Below are 5938 nucleotides of genomic sequence, written 5' to 3'. Positions count from 1 at the left end.
AATGATGTGGTGCCTCTGGGAATGGATATGTTGAGCCAAAGGAGATGTACTGCTTTTAGGCAGTGCCTTTTATTGTATTTCAGTGAAGTTCTGTGCTTTTCTGAAGTTCTTAGGTGCGGCGCTTTTAGAAATGAGCCTGTTCTTTCTCTTTGCTCTCACAAAAGCTGTGACTTTCATACCATTTCCCAAGCCAATCTTCTTTTACAGGCTGCAGCCAAAATTTCCCTTCCCTAATTAACCTGAAATGGTTTTTGAAGAAGATTTAGCCGCAGAGAACATCAAATTTAGCTCTTAGCCTGGAGCCAAGCTCTAGGCTAAAGAACACATGTCATTTTAGGAATTCATGCAGATGCACCCTGACATCTGGGATGTGTTATGTCATCTGCACACTTCCCCGTTGAGATAACGAGCAGTAGTGGGCACTACTGATGCTGCAGGTGGAGTGCAAAAGGTTTTTCCCATTCATTCCAACACTTTTGTCCAAGCTACGTAAATAATTTCAGGAGACTTCTTTGACACCTGCAAGCCTCTTCTGTTGGTATTTGTCCATGTGCTAACTCCATTGCCTCTTTTCCCCCGGCTTGATTCTGAGAGTAGCATGCGACAGTGTTTCCTAAGCTATGAACCTATAAGGGATGAAGTTCTCTGCTGAGCCTTTGTTTACCATGGTTTGCTCGTCTGTCATGTGAAAAGGCAGCCAAAAATATGCAATACATAAGTTTTTCTAGTGTTATTTTGGAATGCCCTTAATAGAACCTGGTTTACACGTCTGGTGACCAATAGATGCTGAAATTCAGGTATGGAGAGCAGGGCTGGAAAGGGTCTTCACAGATCATGTGCCTCAAGTCAGGATCAGCCAGGTGTCTCTCTCTGCAATGACTGTAGAAAAAAAATGCTAAGTGTATTAGGCAAGAATAGATGAAGGTGCACTAAATGTCTCATTTACATCAGGTCTCTTTATGACTCCATGATTTGGGCACTCAGTTGAGGCATCAGTAGCATGGTGCTATGATACTTGATGTGTTCTTAAGCTTTCTTTCTACACAGCTGTGACTCATTTTCTCTGTGTTGTAAGTGATGGTGTTTGGAAGAGGCATGGAACAGCGACAGGGAGAGATGGGTTCATGATAGCATCTTTCACCAAATCTAGTCCAGACGGAACAAAGGTAAAGCCTTGATAAGCTACACGTGCATCCTGCCCAGAACATCAACAGGAATACCTGAATGAGGGTAGGTGATGACTTGAAATATCTGGATGACTACCATTCATTCCAGATATCTCATTATGAGCCCATTCAGAAACAAAGTAGAAACAATGATGTGAAGCCTAGGCACTTTGAGCCCTCAAGATTAATTTTTTTTTTAAAACTGTCTGTTGCCCAAGAAATATTTGTGGAAAATAACTGGGAGAATAATTTAGACTAGCAATAGCTTGTGGAAAATTGTAAACAGCTGGGAGATCATTCCTGAGCAGTAGAAAGTAGACAAATGCATTATTTGCTATGACTTACTACTTTAGCTCTGGGAGCTGCATTGCTTTTGGTTTGATGGGGGTTTTGTTGGGTTTTTTTTGAAAGAACTTACTCAACAAAGAAAATGTATTTTCCCTCTGGGATAAATAATCTTCTGTAATTGCACAACTTCACTGGTTTTTAATCCAGTCTGTGTGCCCACAGTAAGTGGTCTTTGGTTTTCTGGCCAAATACCAGTATTTGCAAGTTTCATGGAAAACCTTTCCTCTTGAGCTATAGAGCACCATAAGGTTTGTACTTCCACAGGGGCTGACTTGAGCCAATAAGCAGCAGGGCATCATGTCAAATTCTGCAGAGTATAAGCTTTCACCCCCAGGAATACAACACATATTTTCTAGCCATTCTGTAAAGAAAATCCTCTGAATGCAAAGTGAGACTGGCTTGATTTCCTGAAAACTGCCTCTCAAGAAGGAGAAAAGATAGGAAGGAAGAGTGACCTGTGCTTGTTTGCCTTTCTATTCTTGAACCTACTGAGGACCAGTTAAATAGTAATGCTACCCTGTTCTACTCTTCTTTTTGTCAATGAACTCCAGCCACTCTCAAAATGTGGTAGTTTAGTTACGTGTGCAACATCAATAGTGTATTTAAAACCTGACAAAGTCTGAAGAGCTTTCTCATTAACTGCTACATGAACACAACACAGGGGCCCTGTTTCTATAAGCAGCATGATGTTTCCTCCCCAAGCCTGCTGTGCAAGGTGGAGCCAAGATGTCATCTCTCACTTAACCCAAGATGACCCTGGTAGGGCTGTTCTATGCCAAACATTCAGATCACAGCACTCCTGATGGTCATAACCCACATGCTGAACTGCTCTCATAGCAGGAAAAGGGCATAAGAGGGGCACAAAGGAGAACCCTGTTCTACTCTTTCTCTTCTCCAGCAAGTTTCTAAAGCGATGACAGATTATTTTTGCCTCTGCATTAATAAAGTGGAGAATTTTGGCCTGAAATCTCTTAAAGTACCATTTTTACTCTGCCTTGCTCATAACTTTAAGGTTTTGGATTTTTAAATTTTTCTTAATTACCAGCCAACCACTCTCCAGCTGCAGTGGTAGCAAGTGGGATGCTGGTTGCCTCCAGTGACTGTTTAAATTAAAAGCAGACCTACTGAATAGGCACCGAGTGCCAGGAGATCTCTTTTGGAGGGAGAAAATGAAAGAGGAGAAACTGCTTTCCAGTTAACATTGCCAATGTATTTCTGAAACAAGGACGACACCTTTCTGACTTCAGGACATTATTAATGTCTTTCTCTTACAGAACATGTGTTCTGAAAGCCTGTAGCCATGTCACCTTCAAGCTGTCATTTCATGGGGATGCTGCAAGTGAAGTACAGCCAGCCTGGCTTGGGATTGTATAGGAGACATCCAAGATGCTGTAGGTAATTCAGCTGATGTTGCAACCCCCTCGGAGGTAAGGCTGACTTCAGCCCCAGAGAAGTGCCAGCCAGCCAAACTCTGTGCAAGTTTGCAGGTGAAGCCAACCAACCTTGTGGATGATGCACAACCATGGAAGACCCTGGGAAGTGTCTCCTTGGGCTACATTTTTAAGTACAGCTAAATTGTGCCAATGACTCCCTTGGATATGTGTCACGGTAAGTTTGAACCAGGTAAGGGAAGCTGAACTGCTTCCATGCCAGTACCACTGTAGATTGTACGTGGAGAATGTCCTGAAGGTTCAGCAACAGCAATGCAATAACAAGCCAATATCCCATTGCCCTGTGCCTCATCAAAGCACTCCTGTGGCAGCACAAATGCCAACCAGGACATCAGCGGCAAGAAGGCTCTAAAAAGGCTGAAGAGCCTGAGGGGCTTTGGGACGCTGTTTTAGCACAGAGATTTATGGTGGGCTTGGAGGGGGTTGTGTCTGGGAGAGAGTGGTCCCTGGAGAGAGCAAAAGATGCACTGTGCAGCCCTTGCTGTTCTCGGAGAGCATTCCTTTCCTTACCTGTGCTGGGAGGATGCCACAGAGAAGGAAGCATCAGTCAAACCTGCTCCATCACATATCCATACCAATCTCTCCATGCATGCTTTAAAGCTGTGCTGGAGTGCAATTCCACCACTTTATTCATCACTCAGACTGCCAATTCAAGTGGCATCTCCTAGCCTGGACCCAAAGGGTTAAGGTGGGATGTTAACTTCAAATCTGGGCTCGCTGGGTGCTGTGAGGATCTGAGTGGTGTAGGTCATGGACATCCTTGCGGGCAGGTCCCTTCTCTCCATGCTGTGAAGAGCAGATGTGATGTAAAAGCTTCCTTTCAGAGAGGGCATGATTAATCTTTGCTTCTTAGAGGATGACAAATATATTATATTTGCCGACATGCACGCACATTCTCTTCGGCTGATGGGTGACCCCTGTCTTAATGCCAAGCGTGTGAGGTCCAGCTCTGTAAACGAAGAGGAGAGCTTTGCAAGCTCATTAATGCTTTGAAGTCACTCATTAGGAGCAGATTCCTCCAGAGCTGGTGAGCACAACACCCTTGGTGAGCATGGCTTCATTTGATATTAATGCGGGTGCTGCAGCTAGAGGCATCCAGGGATGCTGAGCTGCGATTCTGCACACACCAACCAGCTCAGCAGATAGCTGTGACTGTAATGTGAAGGGCAAAATGAAGCAAGGAAAGTTGCTATCCCCTCTTGGCACCTAAGGGGGTGAATTTTCCTCCTGGCAGGGTTTTTTCTTGTGAATAGGTTGACCCAGTCCTCTGCTGAGTGGAGGACCCGCAGCATCCTCCAGTGGAATGCCTGGAGTCCTTCTGCTTTGCTTACTAGGACTCCTGAATTATCTCTGGAGGCCAGGGTAACCCCTCCTGACTGAGGAGCTCTGTCACCCTCTTTTGAGACATGGAAACACTCCTTTTTCTGGCCAGTGCCTCTCGCCTCTGCAGCAACTAACCTCAAGCCCTCCAAGCAACTCATCTACCCCAGGGCACAGTTGTGAGCAGTCCATGGGAAAGCGAGGAGGCAAATGCTCTCATCTTCAAGCAGGACAAGGCCAGGACAATCTGGCTAAGTGTGTCTCCAGCAGACAGGGTCCTCTGGTGAAAAAGCCTGACCAGATTTCTCCATGTGACAGCATCCCTGTGTGAAGGGGCAGGCCTGGGAAGAGTGAGAGTGGCTGAAATCAGAGACAGAAATTATCAGACTCCCGTGGCTTAATGGCTAAAAACCTCCTGCATGCCGGCAGTTTGGGGCTGTGGGTTTGAATCCCACGTGATTCAACAGAGGGTTTTGTGTTTTCTTTTTTTTCTCCTTTTCCCCAGCTGGCAGAAAAAAGCTGTACCTCACTCCAAAGGAAAAGAAGGATTCTCCTGGCCCACTGTCTTTCCCAGCTAAATGCCCTAGTAGAGTCCCAGATGTGGACTGGAGGGGATGAGGAGTGGAACCCAAGGTGCAAGGATGGTGCTTTAACCATGTGGCATGTCTGGCTGAGTGCTGTCAGGCTGTTGGAGCAGCTCCCTTGCCCCTGGGCACCCTGTAGGGTTGGGCTGAGACGCTCCAGAGATGCTCCTCCTGCTCCAGGATCCCTGATGGTGTTATTATGAGGATCTAGCATGGCACATAGGGGCTGTGCCACCCTCCATGGCCCACAAGACCTGGTGCCTCCGAATGAGATGTTCCATCAGTTTGCTGAGGACATAAAAGAAAGCAGTGAAGAAGGGAAGGTGTTGCTAGGCTCAGGAAGTATCTCAGGTTGGGACTTGGAGGGCTTGGTGAGATGTGTGCCCTCCAGAGAAGGAGATGGTGGGCCAGAGGAGAGCTTACAGCCCACCAGGATGGCCGAGTGGTGAAGGCGTTGGACTTAAGATCCAATGGGCGCATGCCCGCGTGGGTTCGAACCCCACTTCTGGTAGGAGCCTCCCTTTTTCTCTTGGTCCAAAGCTTCCACCCCAGCTTTTAGAGCATCAGTTCAGAGCAGGGGTGGGAGCTCTGGGCCCTGTTCCCAGGGAGCTGAGCCCATTCAATACCCCAGCATGAGGACCACTGTAGGACCGAGCCACCCTACCATCCAGGCTGATGTGTAGAGAGATGTGAGCTGGTCCCTCTGGCGCACAGGTTACAAATCTCATCTTTCATGCAGGGAGTACTGAGACCATCGTGGGCTTGAATCCCACACGCTCCCAAAATAGCAACTTGTTTTTCCCATGGTAGAAATAGAAAAACCTGACTACTCTGAAGGGGTAAAAAAAAAAGGTGTTGAGCTCTAAACAGCTCGGGCAAGTCACAAGTGGAAACCAGTGCAAACAAGTGAGATCAGGGAGATGGGTTTGGGGTTTGTAGAGACTGCTTCTATTACCAGCTCTGCTCCATGAACCTATCGCTTGGCTCACCCAAAGCATGATTTGGTACTCTCCAGGGGGATTTGACAGTGTCAAAATCCTCTGGAGCAAGCCAGCAGGACTGGAACTAG

The 5938-nt window shown here is 46.7% G+C and overlaps 1 non-coding gene across 1 annotated transcript; it reads left to right on the top strand.

The window, feature by feature from the left end:
• The first annotated feature begins 5297 nt into the window (after window positions 1-5297).
• On the top strand, window positions 5298-5380 carry TRNAL-UAA (transfer RNA leucine (anticodon UAA)). The gene has a single exon. It is a non-coding gene; the product is annotated as a tRNA-Leu (tRNA).
• Window positions 5381-5938: the final 558 nt, after the last annotated feature.

Source organism: Antrostomus carolinensis, unplaced genomic scaffold (assembly GCF_000700745.2).
Source record: "Antrostomus carolinensis isolate BGI_N321 unplaced genomic scaffold, ASM70074v2 scaffold3322, whole genome shotgun sequence".
Lineage (NCBI taxonomy): Eukaryota > Metazoa > Chordata > Aves > Caprimulgiformes > Caprimulgidae > Antrostomus > Antrostomus carolinensis.
This window is presented reverse-complemented; position numbering and strand designations above follow the sequence as displayed.